The sequence below is a fragment of the Telopea speciosissima genome, chromosome 9 (genome assembly GCF_018873765.1).
Source record: "Telopea speciosissima isolate NSW1024214 ecotype Mountain lineage chromosome 9, Tspe_v1, whole genome shotgun sequence".
Classification (NCBI taxonomy): domain Eukaryota; kingdom Viridiplantae; phylum Streptophyta; class Magnoliopsida; order Proteales; family Proteaceae; genus Telopea; species Telopea speciosissima.
In genome coordinates this window covers 24,520,623-24,537,234 of record NC_057924.1, presented here as the reverse complement: position 1 = coordinate 24,537,234, position 16,612 = coordinate 24,520,623, and positions in this window count along the sequence as shown.

Here is a 16,612-nt window from a genome sequence, read left to right as displayed (position 1 = left end):
TCCAACGCGTGACGGGTGCCTTACCAGCATTGGCACGAAGCTGTTTGTCATGCCTCCACCATGCAACGGCCTTCCCACGAAGCCGTGTAGCGATGATCCCAACGCGCCGATGCTCAAGGACCTCCTTGTATTGAAAAACCTCGTTGACTAGTGCATGCCAGTCGATGATCTCGTCAAGGGATGCCGTGCCCGAGAACTCGGGAATGTCACGACGAACAATTTTATCCCATTCAGGCTCTCACCGTTCCTGGGGGACAACCTGTTGTGGTGAGTCCTCCTCTCCCGCATAGGTGACGCATCATCAGAAAAAGGTGAGTGCTGCTCAGAAGTCTCCTCAGTCGGAATCGGACGTCGGACGGCAGTCTTCAACGCTTCGTTCTCAAGACGCAGGGCTGCAACTTCTTGCTGCAGGCGCAAGACCTCATCTCTTGCATTAATTTTCTCAACAGGGATGGTGTGACCTCCATGTCGTCGGGGTGGCATTCCGTCGCTCGTACTCCGCACGCAGCTCTGATACCAGAAATGGCGCAGCCTTAGTGAAGGCTAGGATCGGGAGAATCGAGTCGCAAGGAGTTGATTAATCGAACAAGAAGAAGAAGAAACTTGCAGAACTCTAATGGAGTTCCAAGCTCAATAGAGCAACTTTCATTCAATCCAAATCTGTTTTTCTTTCCCTCCTGGTATGATTCATATAGACCAGAATTACAAGAAAGAAAAGAAAAAAAAGGAAACTACAAATCACCCAATAAATTGGAATTTTATTCAAAATAAAATCTTCATTAAGGAAATCAGGTTTTCCTTATTAGCGAGGACTAGGAGATTGGTCTCCACACTGGCCGATCCTCTCTCTGATTCGGGCCGATCTCCGCAGGGCCTTGGGGTGTGATGCTGTGGCTTCCACCTTGTCATCTTCCACGCTGGCTGCATCAAAACCTATCTAGCTTTACTAAATAAGATCCAACCCCATTACCCTAAACCTAACCCTAGTTTTGACCTAATTTCTCAATTCGCCCCAACCGGCCAGCTGTTTAGGAAGGTCTTGGTTATCTAGGACTACATTACCCTCTCTCTCTCTCTCTCTCTCTCTCTCTCTCTCTCTCTCTCTCTCTCTCTCTCGCGGTCTCTGTATGCCTGTTGTTAAATCTATTTGAGATACTGCTTGTTTTTATTTAAATTTCATATATAAAAATCCGTTTGATTGAAGCATAGCCTCTTGTTGATTTGAGATTGTTTTGAGTTCATATATTTCTGTCCAAAAAGCTCTACTTTAGTTCATATATTTTTCGTCTTGATTAATAAAACAAGGTCAAGTTTCCTTCTTGTTTTGAGTTAGTATATATTTCTTTCTCGGTCTATGTTTTCCTGGCACAATCTCAAAACATAAAACTTGCTTATGTTTGTATTTTCCCTGTTTATCCAAATCCTTACAAGAAAGGTATGTAATGAAGTCAACAACATCAAGGTATATTTCTTGTAATGTCTACAAATTGCTTGAAAACCATGGGATTGATGGTTTTGGGTTTGGATGGTCGTGGTGATGGGCAAGTGAAGGTATAGAATGGGATTTTACATGTGGCAAGGAAGAAGAAGAGGGCTGCTACAGTGAATGCAGTAGGCACAGAGGGCAAAGAGGTGAAGCCCATCAGAATTGAGAGAAGGATGGCAAGGTATTTGAGGAAATTTAGGTTGCCCCATGATGCAAACCACGAGACAGCTAAGCCCAAGACTGTTTCGATCCCTGTCTCTTAAAAAAGGCTGCTGCTTTTGAGTTCATTGCATCATTCAAGGCCGAGAGAGAGAGGATGATTTTGGGTTTGTAAGATAATTGGGGTTTGTAGATTAAGCAATGAGGTGTAAAAGCTAGAAAATTGAGCTGGTTCACCACTGTCAGTTGACCCAGGGGGGGAGAGAACTTTCTGCTCTGAAAGAGATTGGGTACCTTCCACTAGTCCCTCTAAAACTCCAATTTCTCAATGAATCTTCTTAATATAAATAGGCCAAAGGTTCCCACCTTCATACATATGCTCACTTATGTAAGTTTTTCTGAATTGAATCAAATTATTCAGTTGCACTACCTAATACAATGTAATTTAAGATGACCCCTTTTCTCTTTTCACTGCTGTGTCTTCTTATTTTATTATGATTAGTTTTTCTGGAATTATTAAAAAAAATTAATGAGATTATGAGCCTTATTAGTAGAATATATATGTGGGAAATAAAGGAGTAAGACCAGAAGGGGACAGATGACATCTAGTATCCTCTGATAAAATAAGTACAAGAAATGGCATTACTATAATTAATATCAAATTTTGATATAATGAATGTGATACATTTTAGAGGGTTGTAAGGAGGGTTTGAGCCGGCTGTTTCCCTCGAAGCATTTCACTATGGATGATTTGGGCAAACCTACAGGGAGGTCATATGGTGTGAAGTCAAAGTTAGGATTGACAAAGTCAATCCTTTGTAAGTAATTCCCGAGATGATTTATTCCTAGAATGTTACAGACCTTAGTATCAGGATTGGAGAATCACAGTCAAGGACCCTAAAGCGTTTGGGTCCACTCTGCAAGGTAGGATTGAAAGAGTGATTAAGAGTCTACATGTGGGTACTTCTAGAAAACATGGCGAAGAAGGTAAGAGGCAACCTACCAAGTCAGGAATGATGCAAAGGCGTATTACAAGGTCTATGACCCTAGGTAACAAACCTACTGTTAGGTATCACAAGGTCTATGGTTTATTAAGTTTACCATGAATTTTCTGTTCTGGAACTGCCGTGGTATGGGAAATAAGCCTACTGGTAGGTGGTTAAATTCTATTGTGAAGTCTTCTAATATGGATTTGGTGGCGATTTCTGAACTGAAAATCCCTTTTAGTAAAGCTCCTCCTATTATGAGAAAGATTGGACTGCACTAGTGCTCTTTCAATGGTAACAATGGTGGTAGTAGGATTTGGGTGTTCAGGAAAGATCATTTACAGGTGGAGGTGCTAGAGAGTCACTCTCAGTTCATTACTCTTTCTTGTAGGATGGTGGGTTCATGTAATGACTTTATTGTCACCTTTGTTCATGCTCTGTGCGCGGTTTCAATGAGGCGTATTTTATGGGAAAGACTTGAAAATTTTTTCTACAATTGTGTCCTCTCCCTAGGCCTTTTGTGGAGAGACTTCAATGCTATTTTATCTCCGTTGGAAAAGGCTGGTGGAAGGCCACCGTGTGCGACATCATCGGAAGAGTTCAATGATTTTACTAATAGCGCTGCTCTCATTGACGCAGATTATGAAGGCAGTCTATTCACCTGGTCCAATGGACAATCAGGGAGAGGAATGGTAAAGGCTAGATTGGACATGACTTTCCTAAATCACATTTGGCTGTCCACATATCAATTTTCCAAAGCTCGCCATTTGAATATATCTTGCTCGGATCACTCCCCTATTTTACTTCAATTTCAAAAAAACCATATTTTTTTAAATTTCAATAGATGTGGCTTTTCCATCCTGACTTCAAAGATTTTGTTTCAGGCGCATGGTCTACGTCCTTTGTGGGAACTCCTCTCCAGGTTCTCTTTTTAAAATTGAAATATCTTCTGATAAGACTCAAGTTTTGAAATAAAGAGGTCTTCGGGGACATCCACCAAAATGTCAAAGATATTGAAGATAAGGTTACCCGGGCTGAAGTAGCATATGATTTGTATTCCTCTAAAAACTCTTTTAACCAGCTTCAACTTGCCCGTGACCACTTGCAGCAAACTCTTCTTCAAGAGGAAATTTTTTAGAAGGAAAAATCAAGAATTAAATGGCTTCAAGAAGGGGAGAGAAATACTAAATTCTTCCATATTGTGGTTAACGTCAAGTGTAAGAACTGCGGTATAGACAAAATTAAGGACTGCCATGGTGAGTTGATTTTTAGAGCAGATGGTGTTAATTCTGAAGCGGTGAAGTTCTTTGGCGATATTTTTTCTTCTGGGCCTACCTCACCTGACCCATCCTTGCTTGAGGCAATTCTTGCATTTGTTAATGCAAAAGACAATGTTTTTCTTATTTCAATCCCAACATTGGAGGAGGCTAGGGATGCAATGTTTTTTCTATCGATCAAAAGAAAGTGCCTTAGGGTCGGACGGTTTCTCTGGGCAATTTTTGACATCATGTTGGGATATTATTAGCAATGATATCTGGGCGGCGGTGAAAGATTTCTTTGCAGAAGGAATTTTATCTAGGAGTTTCCCTTCTTCTCACCTTGTCCTTATTCCAACAAAAGAGTCACCTGAGTTTATGTTAGATTTTAGACCGATCAGTCTATGCAACTTCTCTTACAAAATTATTGTTAAAATCAACTCTAGTAGGTTGGTGGTGCTTCTCCCTAAATTGATTTCAGAAGAACAGGGTGCTTTTGTCAAAAGCTAGTATATCCATGACAATATTGCTTTGGTGTGAAAGGTTATCCAAGATCTTCACAGGAAGACCAGAGGTGAGAATGTCATGTTAAGGTTGTATATGGCTAAAGCTAATGACCACCTTGAGTGGAATTTTCTGGTTGAGGTTTTAAAAATTCGGTTTTTGCCAGACTTGGATTGGACTAATTGAGAAAACTCTTCAGAATTGTTGTTCAATAGTAATGAATTCCTCATTCTGGTCCCTCTAGTTTCTTCAAATCAACAAGGAGCTGCGTCAAGAAGACCCGTTATCTCCCAGTTTATTTATTCTGGCTGAAGAGGTTCTGAGTAGGGATTTGACAAACCTTTTTGCAAAGGGTCGAGCTAGCTTTTTTCACCTCCCCCATGGATGTCTAGGTATTTCTCATAGCCTATTTGCTGATGACATTATTATTTAGGATAAATTACATTATGATCCCTAAGGTTTGTTCTAAATGCAGAACAACCCCTGTGTTTTGAAAATATACACCCAATACCCCTGAGTTTAGGGTACTTCTTATACTCAGCCCCCATGTGTTATAGTATTCCCGATAGTTGCTGATGTGTTGGCCTTTGATACATTAAAATGATAAATATACCTCTAATGGGGTGTGAACTTATCATTTTGCCCTTACAGAAGCCCGAACTTCACTCCCCCTTCCCCTTCCCTTCCCCTGTTAGTCGAAGTTACCTGCGACAGAGAGGCTGCAACAGGAAGGCACAACGACTAAGGGGGGTCGCGTTCATCCTAGACATCACCGGAGTTTACGTCGGAGAGTCCATCGGATACAATAAAAATTTCGTTCATCCCCGACGTCGCCGGAGTTTACCTCGGAGAGTCATCTTTAGTTTTGTTTTCTCATCTCTCACCCATTGAGCTTGGCGGAGGTTTTTGTGCAAGAGGAAAAGCCTCTGAATCGTTTGGGTCTGGCATTAGAGATCAATGATTCAGAGACACCTAGCATTTTGGAAAGATGATTTGTTCAACAAGGAGAAATTAGGAGAGAGCATTTTATGCATCAAGGTGCAATTTTTTTTTTCTTTCATCAGAGTTTAGGGTTTGCGGAAAGAGAAGAAAAGGAAGAGAAGCTAAGAGAGGGGTGATTGTAGAAAAGAGGATTTGCGATTCAGAGAATGGATTTGTGGCGGCGTAGTAAGCAGAGGGCTAGTGGCAGGGCTGGGGTGTGTAACAGGGCAGAGTATTTTCGACGATGGGTGGTTGTGGGTGAGTAACAGGGCTGTCTTCTATTTCTAGCTAGGCAGGTACCCAAGCAGTAAAAAAAACACCACATTGTGTCCTTTCCATGTAAGCACAAGATCATATTCTTCCTTCTTCAATCCCCACCCAGCTGTGTGCTCGTCAAGCATGTTCTTCACCTTTGAAACTGCATCTTCACTAAATGGCATTCACCAGAATTCTACATCCCTCTGAATCAGCGACGGGTGTGTTAAAGCTAAAAAACAATGAAGGGATGCTTGGGTGGACTTTAGGTCCTGTTTGACCCCTGAGCCCCTGAATTAATTGATCCGATAAAATTGAAAGGAAATAGAAAGAAACGGCGATTTGAAGAAGAAGAGGCCATGACTAATACGAGCTTAACCCCAAACGCATCGCCGTCGTCGTCCCACCCCTCAAACCCCCCCCCCCCAATGAACAAAAGCTCATTCTCAAGTAGTTGGAGATTATGCTTTGAATATTGTAAACACTGATCAGGGTAGAGAAACAAGAACTGGATCTGTGAGTAGAGAGTTTGAATTGAGGAGATCAGCAGCATATCAAGGAAGGCGATTTGCGATTTCTCTATGTATAAAATAATGTATCTCTCTATATGGTATGGGGATTATTAAGAAAGATAACATGAGTGATTCTTCTTCTTCAACATCGCCCTATGCTCATCTCAGATCTGCTCTTGGGTTCAAGCAGCTCCACTCTTTGTACCTGGAAGAGGCCTAGAGCTGCTGGGTGGCCAGAATGGTGGCGATGAAAGCAACAACGGCAACGAAGGAGGAGAAGAAGCCAGAAAAGACGAAAATAAAGAAGAAGAAAGGGTTAGAGAGGAAAGAGGATTTGAAGAGGGCAAGGTTGGCCTTTTACATTGTATTATTTAACAGTTTTTGGTTAATGATATTAGAAGAGGGCAAAGTTGGCATTCTACTTTTTTTTTTTTTTTTAACCCGAATATTCTCTGGGACTCGGGGCAGCCCCTAGAATTTTATTAAAATCAAGAAATAAGAATAAAGAATACACTGGGGGGGGACATTCCCGCCTTACCCCAACCCTTCCTTCCTGTTACAGGCGTAATTCGCAAGCCAGTCTACAGCCCTATTACCTTCCCTGTATGTGAACGTCACAACAGCCTGGATCTCCTGCAGCAACCACAAAACCTCCTGAAACCATTACCAAGCCTTCCATGAATTGCAATTTTTGCTTGACACACATCAGACAACTGTAGCCGAGTCTGAGTTAACATACACATTTTGGAAGCCCTTCTCCCTACAAAGGTTGAGTCCATCAATTAGAGCTCTAATTTCTGATATGTTGTTGGTGCACTCACCATAAAACTTGGCACAGGCCACCACCACACCCCCCTCTCCGTCTCTAATAATTGCACCTTCACCTCCCATTCCTAGGTTACCCCTACACGCCCCATCTGTATTAAGCTTCATTGAATTAAACGGTGGGCACCAATAGACCGGGACGGGGGCTTTGCCCGTGATAGGTTGAGACGCTAAGCCAAAAAATTGCAGCACCAACGACTCTTGAAGAGGTGGAGGTTTAAATCCCTGGACTAGTGGTATTTCATGGATCCACCCTCTAACAACATCCACAATGGTTCCGGCAGACTGGGCCTTCTCACCATTTCTCCTATTATTCCTTTCCCTCCATAGTTCCCAGACAACAAACATCGGAATTAAGCCCGTAATGACACCACATAGGCTTCTCCTGTTCGCAATGCCTTGCCAAAACAACAATCTGCTCCTCACCTCTTGTAACACAACATTCTCTACCTGCATCAACCGAGAGTAGAAATCCCAGACTTTTGAAGCCGTCCCCCCCCCCACACTAGACAGTGAGAAGCGGTTTCAACCTTGGGTGCACCACAGCATAGGCATTTCGAAGCCAAAGGAACGCCAAGCCTCATGATTGAATCATCAGTAGGGACCCTTCCACATAAAATCTGCCACGCAAAAAAACCAATTTTAGTTGGGACTGCCTGGTGCCAGATCCATGTTGCAAAAGGCCTCTCCATGTCAACAGGCCTAATAGCTCTCCAGGCAGACTTTGTTGAGAAAACTCCAGTCCTTTTCGGTGTCCAGGCAAGCCTGTCATCTATCTCTGAAAGAAACATCTTCTTGGACCGTACACAATCCTGTATCTGCCGTGAATCAATTTTTTGCAACTCCCTTTGATCCCAAGTTCCATCACAATTCCAGACGTCCCTCACATGCAGGTCAAGGTTGAGGTTATGAGCTCCATCGACCTGGTCCAGCAGTGCACCAAAACCGGACCAATTATCCAACCAAAAAGAGACCTCACCTCTACCCACAAGCCAGCGTGAGTTGGAGAGAATAAATCCTTTACCGCCACAGCCCGTCTCCAAGAAATAGAACCTGTTGCTCTAGTAGTTACCACCGCCATATGTTGGTTTCTCTGGAATTTTGCTTTGAAAAAAGTTGACCATAAGGAGTCTGTAGACAGTACTCGCCATAACCCCTTCAACCGTAAAGCACGGCCTGTATCCTCCAATCTCCTAACACCAAGACCACCCTCAGCTAGAGGCCGACACACCTTCTCCTAACTCACCCAGTGATGCCAGTTTCCCCATTCCGATTCCCCCCACAAGAAATTGGCACAAAGGCTGTGAAATTTGAGAATAATGGTCCTTGGAATGTCTAGTGAAGCAATGATGTGGATGGGCATTGATGAAAGAACATGCCTGAGAAGAACCATTCTCCCTCCTGAAGATAAGAATATTCTTTTCCACCCCGCTATTTTCTTTCGCATTCTGGCCAGGAAATCTTCAAAGAAATTGACACTCAACCGGCCTGCATACAAAGGCGCTCCTAGGTAAATTAATGGCAGCCTTTTCCTTTGGTACCCCGTAATCTCTTCTATCATACGACATCTGTGCTTTGGCATTTTATCCCCACAACGAAGCAACTCTTTGCTTTGTTTACAAGCTGCCCAGACGCTCCTTCATATCTTCCAATAAACCAATAATTTGTTTCAAAGTTTTTTTAGGCCCTTTGCGAAAATGATAGTATCATCCGCAAACAAACTATGCGAAATGCCTGGACACCCCCTTGGGACTTGAAAGAATTTGGCCCTTCCTTCACTAAACAAAAACTGCAGCCCTGTACTCATCACCTCTTCAGCCATAATAAATAGCGCCAGTGATAGGGGATCACCTTGTCTCACCCCCGTTGATGACTTGAAGAAAAACGCAGGTCCCCCATTAAGCACCACCGAGAACCAACAGTTCTCAATAGTTTTCTTAATAAGATCAATCCAATCAGCTGCAAAACCAAACCTCTCCAAGACTGCATATAGAAAACCCCATTCCAGCCTATCATACGCCTTGGCCATATCCAGTTTAAGAACCACATTACCTCCCCGAGTGTTTCTGTTGATGTCATAAACCACTTCTTGCACTAGAGCAATATTATCATGAATGCATCTACCCTGGACAAAAGCTCCTTGTTCCTCGGAGATAATATTAGGAAGAATAACAACCAGGCGAGAAGAAATAATCTTAGCTTTTATTTTATAAGCAAAATTACACAAGCTGATAGGTCTAAAGTCAAAAATTACCTCTGGGTTCTCCTTTTTTGGAATAAGCACCAAATTCACCGATGTATAACCCCTTGGCAGCAAACCCCCAGAGAAGAAGTCCTCTACTACCCTCCAGACATCCTCCCCTATAAACAAGAGGTGAAAAATAGCCTGAAAAGTCATCTGGGCCCGGTGCACTATCCTTTGATAGAGCAAATACTGCCTTTTTAACTTCCTCCAAAGGTGGTATATGCAACAAGGCCACATTGTCATCATCCGTAACAACTCTAGGAATAAAATCCAAGAGATCCTGATCGTTCCTGACCCCCTGAGTCGAGAATAACTCAGCAAAAAACCTAGTTGCCTCCATAGCAACACCCTCAGAGCTGTGTACCCACTCTCCATTCGCATCTCTGACTTTATCCACCCTTTCAATACGCCTACAGACATTGACTGCGGTATGGAAAAACTTGGTATTCCTCTCACCTTCCTTGAGCCATCGCACCCTAGATTTCTGTCTCCAAAAGATCTCTTCTTGTAATAGGACATCATGGAGTTTCTTCCTAGCATCCATCAACGCCCTTCTAGAATCATCACTAGGTGACTGTTCTGCTTCAACTTCAGCCCTGGCAACCATGTCTTCGGCGTTTCTTGCATTTTGGTGGATGTTCCCAAACATAGCTTTATTCCAGCTCTTAAGCCTGATGCGCAGTGCTTTCAACTTTAAGTAAAGGATCTGTAAAGGGGACCCGCACACTTGAACTTCCCAACACAGACGAACGCATTCCTTAAAATCAGGGTGAGAAATCCACATTTGTTGGAATTTGAAAGGTGAAGCCTGAAAGGTCGTCTGGGTTGCAGAGTGCAGCAAGATTGGCGCATGATCCGAGCATTCACGATTAAAATGTTCAACCCTGTTGTGACCAAAGGAATCTAGCCACACAGCATTAAGCAAAAACCGATCCAACCTTGCAAGTATCTTGCCACCACCCTCCTGGTTATTAGACTAGGTGTAAGCGTTCCCTTGAAAACCCCCATCCACCAAACCAGCATTATTCACAAAAGCGCCAAAATCCTCCAAAGAGATAGGGCACACCTGTCTTCCTCCCACCTTTTCCCCGGGGCTCAAAATAGCATTAAAATCACCACAAATGGCCCAAGGGGTTGAGGCTTCCACCCCCTGGTCAATCAAGGCACTCTAGAGAGCCCCTCGTAGATGGAGCACAGCGCATGTACGAAGGAGACAAGGACTGCCTTCTCATCCCCAACCCTGCATTCCACAGTGATAAACTGTTCATGGGTGTCCATCATCCTGACCTGAGCATCTTGTCGCCGGAACACCCATAATCTGTGGCCATTATTCTCTCCATTAGAAACAACACCACCCATCCCAATCTTCTTCATTAAACGTCCAGCCTTGAGGAAAGAAATTTTTGGTTCAGCGATAACCACCATATCCACCTTAGCAGATAAAATAAGAGCCTTCAACCGCCTCACAGATGGCTTGTTGCCCATTCCTCTAATATTCCAAAACAACAAATTCATGACAAAGGTTTGGGGCATGTTGCATCAGGTCCCATTGACCTAGTGAATGGCCGACTGAGAGAAGAGCTTAGAGCAATTTTCTTCTTGGGTCTCCTCTTGGCTGCAGGTTTAACAACCTCCCTAGGCGCCCCAGGTTCTTGCTTCTCCTCCTCCACACGCTGCTTCAAAGCTTGAAGCCGTACTTCGAACGCCTGGCTTGACGCCCTAATCTCTGCAACAGATACTCCATGCATGGGTTGCCGCCGGCGCCCTACCAACACCATGTCGTCCACTGTCGCTTTAACCATCTGGGCATTCTCACTCTTGTTGTGAGACTTCAAGTGAGTAAGGTACTTCCCAGGAGAGTCTATCCACTCTCGAAAAATATCGTCCCCATCGTCGGCGACATCCCCTACACTTTCCAATGACTGGACATCAGGCTCCTCACCGGAGCTAACACCCTCCCCACCATTCTCTGATCTACACCCGGTCCTCCCCTCTGGTTGCAGTCTGCCCCGCAAGGTCTCCTCCACTTGGTCAGATACCACCACTGCAACGCAACGTGACACCCTACCAATCCCCTGAACCGCCCTTACAGGCTCTTCATCAAAACCTGCATTGGCTGCAATAACGCCCTCCCCTGTGGCCTCCCCACCACTGCCTTGAACAATCTTCGGGGGTATTATCTCCCCCTACTTTTCCTCGGTTTGATCTGATCCCCACAACCTCACCATCAGTCCCTCTTTCCATCCCTGGGCTTTGAAGCAGCTCCACCCAAACGTCGACCTGCTCTTTCCTTGGCCCTCTCTGCTGTCCCTGGTGCTTTCTGTAGGTCTCAAGGCAATGTCCCAATTTAAAACACCCAGTACAATATTGTGGCAATTTTTTGTATACCACCCGCTGGAAAAAACCATCTTTACCACAGCCCACCCACACCTTCTCGGGAAGATCAGAAAGGAGATCGACCTCGACGCAGGCCCTCGCTGCATTCGTCTGAGAACACGCAGCAGTTGCCCCATCTACCTTTAAAACTTTTCCTATCATCCCTGTAATGGAGCGAAAGAAATTTCCGTCATAGAGGTTTATCGGCAGGTTAGGGAACGAGATCCATAGGGGAACAACCGAAGCTTCAACCCCTGACTTGAAATAGCGAGTCCACTTGAAAAACCGGATTGTAAAACCCTGCATGACAACGTGTTCCTTCAGCCAAACACGTGTGAAATCCGCATGGTTCGAAAACCTAAGCAGCAGGTGTCTGGGATCCAATGTTGATACTTGCACATCAGCAGCGAGGTGGAATGACGATTGTAAATTTCGTTTGAAGTCGAAAATCGAAGGTCTGCCGTATGAGCACTTGGCCACAAGCGCCATCTACAATGGCTCCTCCGAAAGCATGATCTCCTCCTCAGAAAAGAAGACCACAGGCGCCCCCAGGTGCACCGATGGAGGCTTCAGCGCAATGGCTGGGCAAGCAGCCTGAAACGTCCTAGCCGCCACAGAAGCAAAGGAAGGGGCTACAGGCCGCTGTTGTGCCAGCGGCAGATCCCCCCGAGTGGGAGGATCCTCCATGAACCCTAGTCGAAAACGGCGATGCTACGATGCGCGTCCAGAGCCCCCCACGTAAAAACCTTAGGCACTTTTCCGTATAGTTGGCATTTTACATTGTATTATTTAACACCGTCCACTCAGGGGGTGAGGCTGTATAATTTAGAAACACAAGGGGTCACTCTATATTTAGGATAAACCTCAGGGGGTCGCTGTGTAATTTTCCCTTTTATTAAAGATCCTAAATCATCTCTGAAACAGATTATGGGTTTTATTTCCCGTTATGAAAATTTCTCTGGGCAACTTGTAAATGGCAAAAAAGCTGTTTTATAATGAGTCGGAAAGCCTTTAACCATCGTTGCATAGTGGTTGGTGAAATAACATGATTTTGTTAGGAAAAAACTGCCTATAACCTATTTGGGTGCTCCCCTTTATTCTGGCAAACTGAAAGTATTTGATGATATCTTGGCTAAAGAGAGGAAAAGAGTGGTGCGATGGAAAGGAAAACTCCTGTCATCTGGGGGGAGAGTAATCCTTCTTAAGCATGTTCTATCTTCCATGCCTAATCACATTCTAACTTGCCTTGATATTCCTCGAGTGGTTATGTTTCGTTTTTATTCCATTTGCTCCAATTTCTTATGGGGAGACTCAGAGTTTGGAAAGCGACACCATTGGGTTAGTTGGAAAAAAGTTTTGTAGACCAATAAGGGAGGGTGGTTTGGGTATTAGGTCATTGGAGGACTTCAATTTATCCATGAGACTCAAAGGCCTATGGATAATTTTCTCTGAGTGCTCTCTTTGGAGCTCTTTTTTTCAAGGCTAAATTCCTTAGGGAGGATCATCTCATCTTTGCAAAGCCAATAGTTTTGGTTCTAAAACCTAGAGGCGATCATTGGGGCTCAAACATATCATTCTCGCTAATTCGAAATGGTTGATTGGAAAGGGTAACGTTCGACTTTTGTTGGATGATTGGAGTGGAGAAGGTTCCTTGATTGATCATGTCGATGGTGCGCATCATGTAGAACTGAATACTCGAGTTAAAGATGTTATCAACCCAGATGGTTCATGGGATCATGCAGTGCTGGACACTAATGATAACAGTGTTGTTCGGGAAAGAATTTTCTGGTTATCTATAAAAATCACAAATAGGGAAGACCATATTGTTTGGACTCCAGCTAGTAATGGGTTGTTCTCTATTAAATCAACCTGGAGTGTAGTTCGCACTCGATCATCGTTGGTCCCCAATGCAAAATGGTTTTGGAACTCGTCGGTACCAACCAAAATTGGTTTTATTACTTGGCAGCTCCTTAATGGGAATATTGAAACAGATGATATGTTAATGAAGGTAGGTGTTCCTTTGGCATCTAAATGCATTTGTTGTAGAAATTCTTGGCGGGAGACTACTTCCCACGTTCTGGCAATGGGAGGGATTGCTTCAAAAGTGTGGGAGTACTTCGATAGGCATTTCGATGTGGCGTTTCTTCCATCTCAAAAAGTAAAAAAAGAGAATTCTGTTTTAGCATTCTCAAGCGGTTTCTCATGGTATTTACGAATACATTATAAGTATTGTCCCTTCGTTGATAGTGTGGGAGCTTTTGAAGGAAAGAAATAATCACAGGCATGGTAATGGTATGCGCACGACTTCAACAGTTACTGGAAAACTCAAATTATGGATTAGGGAAATTTCTTATCCTTTCATGTTTATCAAAAAGCTTTCCTTAAAGGATGAGTTGATATTGAAGATCCTTAATTTAAAGCTTCCTTCTATAAAACATCGCCCCCCTGCCCAGTTTATTGGAGCCCACCCTTTAATACGATAAAGCTTAATGTTGATGGAGAAAGTAAAGGAAATCCTAGTATTAGTGGAGAGGGTGGGATTATTCGCAATCAAGATGGCTCCTTTGTTAAGGCATTTGCTAATTATTGAGTTTGCACTAACTCAGAGGCGGAAATGAGGGCGCTTCTAGATGGCCTTCGTATGTGTACCGAATTAGGTTATACAGGTTGTCATATCAGTTTTGATTTCCAGACCATAGTGTGTTTTGTCACCCTGAGATTTTGCCTTTTATGGACTCGTTGGTATTGGTTCCAAGAGGTTCTTTATTTGATTGACTTCCTTGGAGCAAACTTTTTCTTTTTGTTTTGAGAAGGAAAACGGGCAGCTGATTACTTGGTTAATTCTGCTTATATCTCTTTGACTTCCTCTACCTTCTTTGCAGATAAAGACATTCCTCAATATCTTTTTTTTTATTATTCGGTAGGACAAAGCCGGACTTCCAGTTTTACGTATGTAATTTTGTTTTTTAGTTTTATAATGGAAAAGGGTGAGGTGATTTGGTTTCAAATGGAGAGTGATGTTTTCTCCATGGGTTGGGGTAAGGCGAGTTATGTCTCCCCCCCTTTGTTCTTATTGGTTTTTTATCTTAATAAAATTTAGGGGCCTCCCAGTGTCCCAGTTAATATTCTGGCTTAAAAAAATGTGATGCATTTATAAGAAACTTTTAGATGACATTATTGTAATTATACCAAGTATTTTTTGGTATAATTTAGAAGGAAATAACATTACTGTAATTAATGTCAAATTTGAAAGAACATGTTTTACCAAACGCCATATTTGTTCTATAATTTGTTCCGAGAACAGTTCTAGAACGGATTTGCCAAATGGTCATATACATACATAGAACGCTGTTCCAGACCAAAAACGGAAAAGAAAGTTTCTGAGCAAAAACACCCATTCTTTATGAAAACCATTACCATGTGTAGCCTAGGACTTCTGAATGCGGGGTGTGCAGTTGGCCAGCATCTGCTCTTTGTGAATCTTTTGAGTCTTTCATACAATTGTGTTTTTTTTAATTACAGTTTCTATGAGGAACTTAGTTCCCGGCTTATTCTTAACATTCGAAGAAATAAAAAACATTTTATTGGCCAAGTTATAAGGAAGTTGGATTTTGATTTAGCAACTGAGTTGAGAATCCTTTAAAGCAATTCCAAGAAAAGATTTTGTTTCACAGTTTTACATGTTACTATTTACTAAGGACTTGTTTGGTTGCAAAGGAAATGCAAATTTTTGATGTAAAGTTAAAATATTTCCCCAGCTGAAATAGTTTTAGGCGTTTCTTTACCAGGGAAATATTTCACCTGTGAAATAAGTTTTATGTTTAGGGTGATATTTCCCTTTTCATTTCCCGACCAAAATCAGAAGTAAAATTAAAACCCGACAGTGAGAGACTCTCAAGCTGAAGCTCTCTGAATTTGAAAATCTGACGGTGAGAGACTCTCAAGCTGAAGCTTGGTCTCTAGTTTGCTCATCTTTCTCCCTTGAAGCTCGGTCGCTGCTGTGTTTTCTCATCTTTCTTTGCTCAGAGCTCGATCTCTGAGTTTGCACATCTTTTTTTGCTCGAAAGCTCGATCTCTGCCTTTTCGTTTGCGACTCTACTTCATCAGTATTCATCAGGGAATCACAACCTATTGCTTCGATTATCCAGATAAAGGTTAGGGATTCTTGCTTCGATTCTCCTCCCTCCTCATTTGTTAATTTTCTTCTTCTTCTTCGTATCCTTTGCTCATACCCCTAGCCTAGGTTTTTTTTTTTTTTTTTTTTTTCTGCAACTTATTTCATCATTTCATCTCCCACAATGAACCCTCTCAGATGTCATTGTTCTTTCTTTTGCTATGTTGTATGATTGTATCTAACCATTTTGTATAAAGAGGAATTTCCGTCGTGTGGTAGAGAGGTCTTCATGGTGGGTGGGATTTGTTTACAAGGCATTCCTGATCTGTATCAATAGAAAGCCAGAAGCATCTCATCTTTCATTGCTTCTTTTCTTCCTTCCCCCCCCCCCCCCCTTAATTAGGATTGTTGCTACGTTTAGTTTCAGAAATGTACACTCCATTGCTGATAGTTAACAAACATCTGATATTCTGATTGATGGACTTCTTTTATCAAATTGATATGATTTCAATAAAAGCATCAATCGAGACTGAGTTTCCTATCCATTTTTTTGTGAATTGCTTCTGTTACTGTTTTTTTTTCTTTTTAATGGTGAAAGAACAGACATCAAAGGATATGCACAATTTACTTGTTAGTAGTTTCCTAATGCTCTATATTTCTTTTTTGGCTTAGCTCTGGATGCACTTTTTATTTGCTTATTGATACTACTACTGTACTGCACCCACTATGGTTTTGAAACTCAAGTTGGTGTTGAGCGCTCCTCAACCCCTTGCCCACTAACTTTATGTCCTGTCCTGCTTGGCATCCTCTTGTCATCACTGGTTTGGAATTGTGTATTTTTAATTGTAGCTTGGGATGTATAAACTTAGAACCATTCTTCCATATGCTTGGTAGTGCATTGCAAAATGACATG